The following is a 13,963-nucleotide window of genomic DNA, read 5'->3' on the forward strand; positions in this document are numbered from 1 at the left end:
CTAATAAAGAAAAATTCCCTCATCACAGGAAATTCTGTTGGATAGCTAAAGGATTCAGGAAGAGAGAAGACACAAGGTGGGGAATAACTCGGGAGGTTGTGGTCCGAAACTGGAGAATTCCAGAGATGGAACAGCTCTGGGGGATGACAAGGCCTTCTGAGGACAGTAAGAGGGGGACTTCTGCTGTGAGGCAGAGTGAAGGGTGATTAGAGATGAGAAGGCCACAGTGCTGGACTGGCTGTCCACCTGGGCTCTAAAGACCTTTGGAACCAGCATCAGAGTTTGGGGCAGAGATGAAGACTGACCAGTGCTGGTGTCTTCAGAGAAAGAAAAGAGTGAATTTGGCTGGGAGGTCATTCTAAGGATGAGATGTGGAAGGTGAGACAGCCGTGTGGTTCTGGCCTTAAAAGAACAGGAGTTTTGTGGGGGTTTTTGTTTTGGCTTTTTTTTGAGACAGAATTTCGCTCTTGTCAGACCAGGCTGGAGTGCAATGACACGATCTCAGCCCACTGCAACCTCCCCCTCCTGAGTTCAAGCAATTCTCCTGCCTCAGCCTCCCAAGTAGCTGGGATTACAGGCGCCCACCACCACACCTGGCTTTTTTTTTTTTTGTATTTTTAGTAGAGATGGGTTTTCACTATGTTGGCCAGGCTGGTCTCAAACTCCTGACCTCAGGTAATTCGCCCACCTTGGCCTCCCAAAGTGCTGGGATTACAGGTGTGAGCCACTGTGCCTGGCTAGGAGTTTTGTTTTGTTGTTGGTTTAATGAAGAAGGAAGGAGCATTGGGAATGGAGGAGGACAACAGCACCCCACTCCTGGGTGTTAGGGATGTGTGGTTTGGAAGAAGGACAGCACCACTGAAGAGGACTGCAGTGCAACTGGGGTGAGCATGAGGGTGGGAGGAGCAATCAGTGAGGAGGGCGAGGATACAGGGGAGGGTACACTCCAGGGACGGGGGCACCAGATGGCACAGGCTAATGCTTGTGAGGAAGGAGGACAGAAAGAGAGCAAGGGATTAGGAGAAAAGGGGTGGCCAGGGGTGCCTTTGTCTTGGGTGTGACCAAGGGTTTTCCTTTTAATTATTTTGTTGTATTTATTATTATTATTATTTTGAGACAGTCTTGCTCTGTTGCCCAGGCTAGAGTGCAGTGGCACGATCTTGGCTCACTGTAACCTCCGCCTCCTGGGTTCAAGCAATTCTCCTACCTCAGCCTCCCAAGTAGCTGGGATTACAGGCGCCCACCACCACACCCATCTAATATTTGCATTTTTAGTAGAGATGGGGTTTCACCATATTGGTCAGGCTGATCTTGAACTCCTGACTGACCTCAAGTGATCTACTTGCCTCGGCCTCCCAAAGTGCTAGGATTACAGGCGTGAGCCACCGTGCCTGGCTGGGTTTTCCTTTTTAAATCAAGCGTTATGTGTAATGTTTACTGTGTGCCAAGCATCTAGTAAGCACTTTGGTTTTCCTTAGTTCACAATCTTCATAAACACCTTGTAAGATAGGTATATTATTGTGTGCATTGTACTGGAGGAGGAAACTGAGACACAGAAATAATTTGCGGAAGATCACATCAGTGGTAGGTAGAGAAGCAGGGTGTGAACTAAAATAATCTAGGTCCAGAGTTTGGAGTTCTTAGTCAGAACCTGTGGGTGAGATGGGCTTAACTGGATCTCAATCATCCCTGAGAGGAATGATGGGCTTCTAGTCTACCAAGATCATGAGCTGTGTGGCCTGGATGGACTGTGCTTCTTAACACCTTTGGTCCAGTTAAGAGGACAGATCCTAGATGACTCAGTTCTCGGTACTCCCAATACAGCCTGGGAATTGCAGTAGGCAGAGGTGACCAGGAGCATTTGCCCTCTCCAGGAGGGTGAGCAGTGGCCTGGATTCATAGTGTTTCCTTCCCAAATTGAAAGAATTTGACTTAGACAGGCCTTGGTTCCAGTGCACCACTTCCTAATGGCGTGACTTTGGGCAAGTTTTTTTGCGTTTCTGAGCATCCATTTTTTCATGGCGAAACCAGGGTCACTGCATTCACCTTTATAGGCTTGGTTGGCGATTTAAAAAGTTGGAAAGGAAAGACCCTGGCAGAGAATAGATAGATGTTCAACGTATAATAGGTTTGGGGGGTTTTTTGTTTTTGTTTTTGTTCATATTTATAATTCTCAGGTCTGCCTACCAGATCTCTTACCCTAAAAGAACGAGGGACATTTTTTCATTTCAAGGCATCTAGAGCCCAGCTCACCTGATAGGCTGCATTGGTGGATTACTCAAGGAATCCCAGGTCCCTGGACAGGAATTCAGGAGATGTGACTGTCCTGGAAAAGGTTTCAGAACATGGGGAGCAGGTCAACCTAGTGGGAAGGGTTCCTGGAGATATCCATTTCCCCAATATTGTTTATCTGCATCTTCAGCTCAGGCCTCCCCGTTTGTGGGCGTCTTAGCTAAGAACTCAGGAGCTGGGCATAGAAGCCCATACAAACCCCAAATCCTACAAATCCTTTAATCTACCAGGGCTCTTTGAAGGGGTGAAAATGCCTGTGGATGGGGGAACCAGCAGATGTAATTTATTTTCATTTGCAAAAAGCTTTTCACAAGGTCCCACCCCAAATGCTATTAAAGAAAATGGGTCACTGTGGGAGGAGGCTTTGTCATGGATGGGAGACTGGCCTTGAGGAAGGAACAAAGGGTGTAAATAAAAGGATGTTGCTCCAGGTGGAGAAAATAGTGGGGGGCCTCTGAGCCGGAGTTGGGGCTCAGCTCGTTTACCGTTTACACAGACTCTGAAGGAAGGAATCCCCTTGGTGAAACCTTAAGGTTTAGAGATGACACTGCACTGGTGGCAAGAACAAGAGGATGAACTGGAGAATCTCAAGACCTTGTGTGAATGGACCAGGGAACAGGTTAGCAAGTGACGGATCTCGGGAGACATCATTTAAAATACTCTTAGAGAATGAAAGGTTATCAGTGAAGATGATAGAAAAATATATTACTGGCTGGGCGCGGTGGCTCACACCTATAATCCCAGCACTTTGGGAGGCTGAGGCGGACAGATCACCTGAGGTCGGGAGTTCAAGACCAGCCTGACCAACATGGAGAACCCCTATCTCTACTAAAAATACAAAATTAGCTGGGCGAAGGCTGGGCGCGGTGGCTCACACCTGTAATCCCAGCACTTTGGGAGGCCGAGGTGGGCGGATCACGAGGTCAGGAGATTGAGACCATCTTGGCGAACACTGTGAAACCCCATCTCTACTAAAAATACAAAAAAACTAGCCGGGCGTGGTGGCAGGTGCCTGTAAGTCCCAGCTACTCGGGAGGCTGAGGCAGGAGAACGGCGTGAACCCGGGAAGCGGAGCTTGCAGTGAGCCGAGATGGTGCCACTGCACTCCAGCCCGGGCGACAGTGAGACTTCGTCTCAAAAAAAAAAAAGAAAGAAAGAAAAATTAGCTGGGCGTGGTGGCACATGCCTGTAATCCTAGTTACTTGGGAGGCTGAGGCAGGAGAATCGCTTGAACCCGGGAGGCGGAGGTTGCAGTGAGCCGAGATTGTGCCATTGCACTCCAGCCTGGGTAACAAGAGCGAAACTCTATCTCAAAAAAAAAAAAAAAAAGAAACAAAAAAGAGTGTTTCTCTGTAGAGGTGGTATTGGCATTTGGGGTAGGAAGACACTTCCCTAGGCAGAACAGTCCTGGCTACCACGGGACATTTAGCATTCCTGACCCTGTCCACTAAATGCCAGCAGGTTCCACCTGCCCCTGATGCACACACCATACATCAGTCATTATGACAACTGAAAAATGGCTCCTTGAATGTATACATTCCCCTTTAAAGAGCCATCCCACCCCCATTCTGATTTACTTGAAATTTAGCCCAATATGCTACTAAGAAAAGTGAAAGAAAATAAAAAGCAAACTACATTCTCAGGAAGAGAATTGGAAATAAAACAGGATGTGTTTAGGATCTTCTGAGAAGTTCTAGCTATCACATCTCAAAATCCTCGTGGTGGCTGAGCTGACCCAGAAAATAGCCACTCCACTGTGGTGTGTCAGGAGCACAAACAAAGCAGGGAAGGGAACAGGATGTGCCAGGAGGGGGATTGTAAGCAGGTACTTAGGCGGGGTCTCCCTAAGAAGGATCCAGTAGAGCAGAATGAGTGAAGTGAAGAAGGGAGCTCTGGGGACAGATGTCATTTGGGGGAAGGGTATATTCGTGTGCAAAAGTCCCAAGACAGAGCTTGTTTTGTTTTGAGATGAAGTCTCACTCTCTCACCCAGAATGCAGTGCAGTGGCACGATCTCGGCTCACTGCAACCTCTGCCTCCTGGGTTCAAATGATTCTCCTACCTCAGCATCCCGAGCAGCTGGGACTACAGGCATCCACCACCACGCCCAGCTAATTTTTGTATTTTTAGTAGAGTTGGGGGTTTCACCATATTGGCCAGGCTGGTCTCGAACTCCTGACCTCAGGTGATCCACCCACCCCGGCCTCCCAAAGTGCTGGGATTGCAGGCGTGAGCCACCGCGCCTGGCCCAGAGCTTGTTTAAGGAATTAGATGGGGAGTGGTAGGGGTGAGCTCAGAGGGGAGGCTGAGAGCTAGGCCAAGCAGTGCCTTGCAGACTTTCATGGGGAATTTGAGCTCATCAAGATCCATCTTGGATACCTTTAAGGCCCAGTTTCCTTCTTTTCCACATACCTCTGATCTTCATAGCGTCTGAGGGATGAACTATTCTTTTCCCTCGGAATCCCCAGCATTTAACAGACTGCCTGGCACAAAATAGGAGCTCACTACAAATTAATTGGCTAAAGACCACAGAATTACAGACAATTAAAGTGGTGACCAGTTCTGTGCGGTAGGCTAAAAAATGCCCCCCAGGGCTGGGCACAGTGGCTCACACTTGTAATCCCAGCGCTTTGGGGGGCTGAGGTAAGTGGATCACAAGGTCAAGGGATTGAGACCATCCTGGCCAACATGGTGAAACCCCGTCTCTACCAAAAATACAAACATTAGCTGGGCGTGGTGGCATGCACCTGTAGTCCCAGCTACTCAGGAGGCTGAGGCAGGATAATTGCTTGAACCCGGGAGGTAGAGGTTTTACTGAACTAAGATTGCACTACTGCACTCCAGCCTGGCAACAGAGCGAGGCTCTGTCTCAAAAAAAAATACCCCCCAAAAGATATCCATATCCTTAATCCCTGGAACCAGTGAATATTACCTTATATGGGTGTAAAAGGGTTAGCTGATGTGATTAAGGGTCTTGAGATGGAGAAATTGTTATGGCATATTGGGATGGACTCTAAATGTGATCATAGGTGTCCTTACAAGAGACAGGCAGAGGGAAATCTGACAAGACAGAAGAGGATAAAGCTGTATGAGACAGAGGTAGAGATTGGAGCCATGCAGCCACAAGCCAAGGGATACCAGCAGCCATGAGAAGCTGAAGGGCAAGGAAAGGATCCTCCCCTCCAGCAGGGGTCCCCAAACCCCAGACCAGGAACCACCACCAGTCTGTGGCCTGTTAGGAACCAGGCCACACAGCAGGACGTGAGCAGCTTGAGCAAGAGCAAGTGAGCTAAGCTTCATCTGTATTTACAACCACTCCCCATCACTCGCATTACCACCTGAGCTCCACCTCCTCTGAGATCTGCAGCTGCGTTAAATTCTCATAGAAGCACGAATGCTGTTGAGAACTGCACATGAGAGAGATCTAGGTTGCACATTCCTTGTGAGGCCCTAAGGCTTGATGATCTGTCACTGTCTCCCATCACCCCCAGACGGGACTGTCTAGTTGCAGGAAAACAAACTGAAGCCTCGCACTGATTCTACATGATGGTGAGTTGTATAATTATTTCATTATACATTACCATGTAATGATAATAGAAATAAAGTGCACAATAAATGTAATGTGCTTGAATCATCCCAAAGCTATCCACTACCCCCAGGCCCATGGAAAAACTGTCTTCCACAAAACTGATCCTTGGTCCCAAAAAGGTTGGGGACCGCTGCCCTACAGCCCTTAATTGCAACCCATTGATACCAATTTCAGACTTCTGGCCTCCAGAACTGTGAGAGAATAAATTTCTGTTGTTTTAAGCAACCATTTGTGGGAATTTGTTACAGCAGCCACAGGAAACTAATATCCCAGCAAATCTCAGAAATGCCAGAATTAAGAGTCTTCTTCAAATCTTAAAAGACATGCTTTGGGGCAAATGAAAGGAACAAAATGAGAGACCGCTAACACTCTGGTCTTAAAACATTCATGAAGTCTTCCTTTGGGTTTTCTTCTTACGGGAAGTGACCACATCTCACTGCTCCTTCCCTCCCCACAACACTGAGTTCAGAGCAGTCAACAGAAGCTTGCCAAGTGCTTGCTGTTTGTATTAAGGTATTGTAAACCTTTTTTCTAGAGGCCAGGGTTGCAGCACCCTTTACAACCCGGATCACAGTCCAGAAGTAAGTAAGACCTGGGCATTTGGGAGAACAGCATCCAAGACATAGGGGACTTCAGTCTGCAGGGACCCCAGGAATTCTTCATTTACACGTCTTTGTAACCTTAGGTCAGACATCTTTTGTTCTTCCAGGGGACTGGAGAGCCACAGTTTAAGATCCTTGGGGACATGGTGACTGCTGAACATGGATGCACTGAGAAATGACAGCTGACAGTAGAATCTATCCCAGCCACCACTCAGGGAGGCAAGACTGGTCCTGCAACCACCACCCCCCAAAATTCCCAAGGGCATTACTGTATGAGCGCCCAGCAGAGTTAGAGAAGGACAGAGGCGGCACTTAGAGAGTATCTCGTCCAAAGTTCCCCAGATTCCGAGTGAGGAAACTGACGTCAGGGAGGTTGAGCAAATTGCCCAGGAGCTGATGTTTCCAGAGATGGCTGTGAGTCATCCAAATGGGTTGTGGGCCACTCATTCAGCCACACCTAGGGAACACCTGCTGTATTCAATTCCACTAACTTAGGCAGGGGAAAAAAAGTCATGATTTTGATGGAAAAATGTTTTTCATGAAATATGATTCCATAAAACGTTTCTATGCTTCAAGGAATAAGCTACTGTTAACTGCAAAAACCAATTATGTAGAACAGCTTATTTTCCCCAAACGTCAGTAAAATGAGGTATTGCTGGTTTATACATCACACAGAAAGAAAATGTAGAGGATTTAACTCCAAGGATGAAAACAGAAATGGATCACTGATTCCAAACAGAATGGTAAGCTTATGGATTATTCAATCATAATAAGATGTCAAAGGAAACTCAGATTTCAGGGGGGAAGGAAGGAATGTTTCCCTCACACGTAGATGCTGACGTCAGACAGGAGCACACCATGCCAGCCCCCAGAATGATGCCAGAAACTACGTAGAAGGTGGGATGGACATGACCTCGTCTAGGGAGCCACTTCCTAGCCTCTGGCCAAGCACCTGCTTTATGGGGTCTCCCAGGGAGCCGTGGTTTCCAGCTCTGCTTGCAGGGAGCTCCATGGGTGGTCAGCAGGGTGATGCAGGCCCAAGAGGACTGTTTGGATTGTACTCTAGTCATACATAGTCCCCTCCCTTAACATCTCTGTGATGCCGGGCAAATCATTTCACCTCTGTAAGTATCAACTTCCTCTTCTGAAGAATGTGGATAATAATCTTCCTTCCTTTTTCTCCCACCCTCTCTTCCTTCCACGGATATCACGAGTATTGAGTAAAAAATCATATGCAGAAGACCCTGAAGTGTCCAAAGCCCTAAACAACTTTCATAAAGTTGCATAGACTGCTGGGCATGGTGGCTCACGCCTGTAATCCCAGCACTTTGGGAGGCCAAGGTGGGCTGATCATTGAGGTCAGAAGTTTGAGACCAGCCTGGCCAACATGGTGAAACCCTGTCTCCACTGAAAATACAAAAAAAAAGCAGCTGAGCATGGTGGTACATGCCTGTAATCCCAGCTACCAGGGGAGGCTGAGGCAGGAGAATTACTTGAACCCAGGAGGTGGAGGTTGCAGTGAGCCGAAATCACACCACTGCACTCCAGCCTGGGCAACAGAGTGAGACTCTGTCTTAAAAATTAATAAATAAATTAAATTTAAAAGTTACATAGAACCAGCTAATCCAGTGATACTACCATCACCAAGATTACCACAGGGCAAACAGAGATCGTGTACAAGACAGTGATGATCGGCACCACAGAGACACTGGGCTTTAGTGTTAATGAGCATCAATAATGTATTGTTAATAAGCTATCAATAATAAGACGAGAATGAATTGTAAATATTAAAACAAAGTATCCACTTCAGCTCAGGGTCAGGTAGGTCACTCAAGAACAGAGTCTAACTCAAGTGTATTGGCTCACACCTGTCATTCCAGCACTTTGGGAAGCTGAGGTGGGAGGACACTTGAGGCCAGGAGTTTGAGACCAGCCTAGGCAACATAGCAAAACCCTATCTCTATAATAATAATAATAATAATAAATTATTTGCCAGGCATTGTGGCTTGCACCTGTGGTCCCCACTGTTGAAGGGGATGAGGTGGAGGTTGAGGTGGGAGGATTGCTTGAGCCCAGGAGTTGGAGGTTACAATGAGGTATGATCACGCCACTGCACTCCAGCTTGGGTGACAGAAAGAGACCCCATCTCTGTAACAGGAAGAGAAAAAGAAGAAAGAGAGAAAGAGAGAAAGAGAGACAGAAAGACAGAAAGAAAGAAAGAAAGGAAGGAGGAAGAAAGGGAAACAAGGAAGGAAGGCAGGAGAGAGAGAAAGAAAGAGAAAGAAAAAGAAAAGAAGGAAGGAGAGAGAAAGAAAGAGGAAGGAAGGAGAAAGAAAGAGAGAGAAAGAAAAAAGGAAGGAAAGAGAAAGAGGAAGAAAGAAAGAAAGAGAGAAAAAGAAAGGAAGGAAGGAGAGACAAAGAAGAGAGAAAGGAAGGAAGGAAGGAGAAAGAGAGAGAGAAAAAAAGGAAGGAAGGAAAGACAGAGAAAGGAAGGAAGAAAGAAAAAAGAAAAAAGCGAGAAAGAAAAAGGAAGGAAGGAAGGAGAGACAAAGAAAGAAAGAGAAAGGAAGGAAGGAGAAAGAGAAAGAAAGAAAGAGAAAGAAAGAAAAAGAAAGAAAGAAAGAAAGAAAGAAAAAAGAAAAAAGAGAATGGAGTCTCGTAATCACAATTGTACTCGTAATTATAACCATGGCAGCTAGCATTTCTTGAGCACTTACTGTCAAGCACCGTGGAGGAAGCTGGTATGCTGGGTCTTGGCCAGGGGGCTTGGTGAGGCGATGATGGTGGTGGAGAAGCTGGAAGTGAAATTGTGAACAACCTCTCTTCTTAGGGGAGACAGGGAAGGAGAGGATAACCCAGAACTATAGGTCCCAAGAGTGGGTGCTACTGACGTATCTTTCTTGTTCCCTACTGTAACCCTGAGTATCGAGGACAGAACCTGACACATTGGGATCACTCAAAAATATTTGCTAAAGGAATCCAGAAGGACCCTGCCAGGGCATCCATATGCAAGGAACATGGATTTCTTGTGTCCAGGGCCATATCTGGGCGTAGCATTAGTTGGGTTAATTTGGTTCTGCATCCATGAACCTTCATTTCCCATCAATAATTCTCCCACATAAAGAAGATTCATGTTGCACATCATGTTGGCCTGGCCCTAGAACGCGGATGATGCCCTTGCCGTCATCAAAATCTCACAATCTGTGATATGCACAAACACACCTCGTATCTCCTGCCTCCAGACTGGGAGTCCAGCCTTTTCAACAGAACCAAGACCCCTCCCCTCACTGGGTGTCCTCGCTCAGCATCCACAGGGCTCAGGAGACCGCCGCCTCCTGCCTGGGCCCCGTCAGCGAAGATCTGATTTTCTCATCATCTGGATAGTCTCAGCGACTCGCAGCAAAGGGATGAACCAAACTGACCTTCCTGGAGGTTTGTTTAAAGCAGAACAATGTTTGTCTTGTCCAAACACTATGAATTACTCCAGAGAAGCCTGCCCAGTTTTACAATCCGCAGCTACAAACGGCTTACATAAATAGGGACTTGTCCCCCCACTGCCCGCCACCCCCGGGGCCTGATGGCTTCTCCTCCCCCTACCCACTTTCTTCTACTTTTCCAGGCCTTCTCTTTGCCCCTCCACCCCTGACTTCACACCTCCAAACCCCAGCAAGCTGAAGGGGCAGGTGCTGGCGTTCTGGGCCACAGCTCGCACCTGGGTAATAGCTGGTGTGAGTTCCCCTATGGCCGGCTGCTCTGTCCCTGGCGTGGGCAGGTTTGCCTTGCCAAGGGGGGCCTCTGGACACATTTGTACTGTCTGTGTGGGGCCTGCGGTGTGCAGTGTTAGGTCCAGCTGTGAAAGCACATTGGTAAGAGAAGGCCCCTGAGTTTGGGGGCTCAACATCCAGGCAACCTGCGGTGCACTCAGACCTCTCCTCACCTGGCTGGGTGCACAGTTCACACCCTGCCGTTCCCTCATTGGCTGCACATTCTGGAGGACACTGAAGCATCTCCTAGAAATAAACCTCACCCACTATGGCCTCCAGTCTGGGAGGACGCGGAAAAGACTGTTCTGCCAATCACATGTGACACACATAGAACAAGCAAAGCCCATGGCCCTGGGAGAGAAGGGGCTCCTATGTCAAGAGCCCGATTTGGGCGGCATTCCCCTAAATATGGTCCTTATACCACCTGCATCAACATGCTTCAGGATGCTTGTTTAAAATGCAGCCTTCTAGACCCCTCCCCAAACCTAGGGAAGCTGTGGGGCAGGGGTGGGGAGGAGGAGGGAGGTTGCATGTGTGTGTGTGTGTGTGTGTGTTGTGGGGGCAGGGGTGGGAAGTCTGATGCCCAGAGTCCGAGATTCACTGTCTGCCATGAAATCCATTCTGACCCAAGCCCTCTAATTAGCTGGGTGACAACTGCAAGTCACTTTAGGCCTCAGTGTCACTACCTGTATAATGGCTCTAGAATCTTTGAAAGGATGCTTCCAACTCTTAGCATGATTTCAAGGAGAGCTGGATGTCAGAACCCCAAAGCCACAAGGGGTGGGTGGAGGCAGCCTGAGAGAAAATCTGGGAGTCGCTAAAGCTCCCAGGAGAGATGTTGGTGAAGACGTGGAGACATGCGGGGGAGGTGTAGCAAGGTTGGTGGTCAGCGGTGGGAGCGGTGCCTGGGATCCTCCTACCGAGAACCCGCACTTGGGGCCACATGTGATCTCATTTTATCCTTGTTGTGCAAATGAGGAAACAGACTCAGAAGGGAGGAGTGACTTCCACTCAGAAGTTGATGAGTAGTGCAGCGATTCCATCTCCCCTACACACCTGGGACACGCATCTGGCCATTTCAGAAACTCCCATTCGTCCCAGTTGTGTCGGGTGCCAGTTCTACCTCTTAATCTAGCTAAGATTTCGCCATAGAGCCACAGCTCTTTCTCTTCCTCCAGCGGCAGGATTCCACTGGGTGAAAGGGCCCCGGGCCAAGTCGGCCAGGTGAGGTGGATACACGCTGAGCCCCGAGGACGGGAAAATCCAGAGCCTGGAGCTTCACCTGCCTAGAGCCGAGCCAGTCCTACCCACTGGAGGCGCCACAGCCTGGCTGGAGGCGCTGGCGCAGCGCGGTCCTCGGGATTAGGGCTGCGGCGGGAGCGCACGATCCCGCTGCACCAGTGGGCTGGGGGTGCCGCAACAGGAAGGCCCCAGCGTTCAAACTCCGTAGGCCGTTTGTGCCCAACACTCAGCGCGTCACCGGATCCAGACGGGATCAAAGGATAAAGCCTCCGTCACCCGCTCAGCAATTGTCGCCAGGCGGACCCGAGGGTCCGGACAGGAGTGGCGAGCAGAAGGCTAGGGAAGACACCGTGTCACCTTCCAGGACCCGAGGGTGAAGGGGCTGATAATACAAGGAACCCGGAATAAAAAGTCTGTGCAGGTCGACCCTGTTTCTACTATCTATGCTTGTACAATGAACTCCATTCACAATTTGTGAGCCCCAGAAGCTTGCCGTGTCGCCTCGGGCACGCTCCGGATGGTCTGGGCAGCGGGCCCTCCTCTTTGGCGAACCTCGGGGATTTTGGACGGATGCTCCCGAGCCCCAGCTCCACCGTCCGCGCCTTGAGCAGTCGCCTGCGCCTCCTTCTAGATGCGCGTTTGATTTTCTAATCAATCTCTTTGTCCCCTGCGGCCTTCACCCGGGTCTCCAGTTTCCCGATTTCCCTCGGCCCCCGCCTGGTCCTGCTCTCTCCCGACTTTCCCGTCGAAGGCACTCGAATGAGTGATTCCCGGGAGCCGAGGCCGAGGCCGGCGAGTCCGCGGCGCGGGCCGGGGCTGTATGGAAATGGCCAGAGGAGCCGGCGGGCGCGGCGGCGATTTATTCTGGGAGTGACAGCCCCTTTGAGCGCTCGGCGAATGGCATTTTCTGTCTGTGAAAGCCTTTCTTCCCACCTCTGTTCAGATTAGCCCGGGGGATGAATGCGCCCATTATCCAGCCCGCTGACCATTCTGAAACGCCAAATTAATTACTAAGCACTGAATCAGGCGCCGGGGCCGGGGCACTGGGAGGTGTGAAAATAGCGAGCGGCTGGAGATGGGGAAAGCGAGGGGTGCAGCGCCGAGGGGGCCGGGCGGGGTGGCCCGGGGCGCGGGCGCTGCGGGGCCGAGGCGGGCTTGGCCGGCCGCCGAGCGCGACCTGCCGGCGTGACCGTGCGCGACCGCGGGGCGAGCGGGCTACAAAGGACCCGAGCGGGCAGGAAGGCGCGGAGCCGGGGTCGGGGCCCGGAGCAGGCAGGGGCTCGCCGGGACCGCGGCCAGAGCGCGCCAAGTGCGCAGGACGCGGGGCTGGGGCTCGGGCGTGCGCCCCTCGCCGCGCACCAGTGCCTACTCTTCCACGCACCGCCTGGGATGGCCGCCCCCAGACGGCCCGGGCCCGCGGCCACCCCCGCCATCCCCGCGCAGGCTCTACGCCGCTCCGGCTGCCCTCCGAGGCCTTCAAGAAAACTTGGGCGCCGCCCTCCGACCGCAGCCCCAGCCGGAGCTTCCCGAGCGCGGGGCAGCCGCGGGCCACCCCCACCCGGCCGCGACTCGGGACCCGCGGGTGGCACTTACCTCCCCGAGGCGCCGGCGGCAGCGGGAGGCGAGCTCTCGGCGGCTCCCGCTCGAGTGCGCGGGGCACGGAGGAGCGCGCGCCTTTAAGACTCTACCCCGAGACTCCGCCAGGTGGTGTCACGCCGGCCCGGCCCTCGCGGCTCCTCGCCCCACGGCCACCCGGCTCCCCTGCCCATCGCTAGCAGAACCCCAGCCTCCCGCTCGCACCCTGCGCCCCGCCGCGCGGGCTCCAGCGGAGTTGGGCCAAGATAGGATGCGTGTAACTTGGGACACACAGCTGTCCAAGAGAAAGCCACCCAACCTACACACTCTAGCTTTGGGTTTTTTTTTTTTTTTTTTTTGACCGAGTGCTGGGGGTAAAAATGGGGAGGAGAGAGCTGAAAAATCTGACCCAAGGACATGCGATCATGTCCCCACTGCCATCACCAGCGACAAACCTCAATTCCACGCTAACTGGTCCTTTTGCCCTTCGTGCAAGATGGTCCGCTGACACGCCTCCCCCAATTACCATTAAAATGACTGAAGAGATAAAATAGAGGGAGAACTGTCGCCACTTAACACTAGGGGAATGCGTCATTCACACTCCTGAAACTTAGAAAAGTTTAAGAGGACCCGAGGGATGGCTGAAGGAACTACACATTCATCAGGCGAGAAGCAAGAGCCGGCCTGGGAAGCTCCAGCACAATCCTCCCCGGGCGCGCCTCCTCCAAGCTCTGGGTACGTGTGACAGTTCACCCGCGAGGCCGGCGCCTGGGGAGCTCTGCCGAGCTCAAGGCTGCTGGAGGACACAGGTTTGCCGGCATAAACTAGGATCCTAGCTTCAGGCCATTATTAAAATTTTACATCATATGATTTGTCTTTGAATAATCATTTTTTGACGTT

General features: G+C 50.9%; 1 protein-coding gene across 1 annotated transcript in view; it reads right to left on the bottom strand.

Moving 5' to 3' along the window:
- Nucleotides 1-13,146, bottom strand: part of NTN1 (netrin 1) — a 250,431-nt gene extending 237,285 nt beyond the window's left edge. Inside the window, exon 1 of the mRNA XM_033184573.1 lies at nucleotides 13,082-13,146. The gene's annotated coding sequence lies outside the window, so the exon portion shown is untranslated. The remainder of the gene's footprint in view (nucleotides 1-13,081) is intronic.
- Between the last annotated feature and the right edge of the window lie 817 nt (nucleotides 13,147-13,963).

This window comes from Trachypithecus francoisi, unplaced genomic scaffold (assembly GCF_009764315.1).
Source record: "Trachypithecus francoisi isolate TF-2019V2 unplaced genomic scaffold, Tfra_2.0 Lachesis_group20, whole genome shotgun sequence".
Classification (NCBI taxonomy): Eukaryota; Metazoa; Chordata; class Mammalia; order Primates; family Cercopithecidae; genus Trachypithecus; species Trachypithecus francoisi.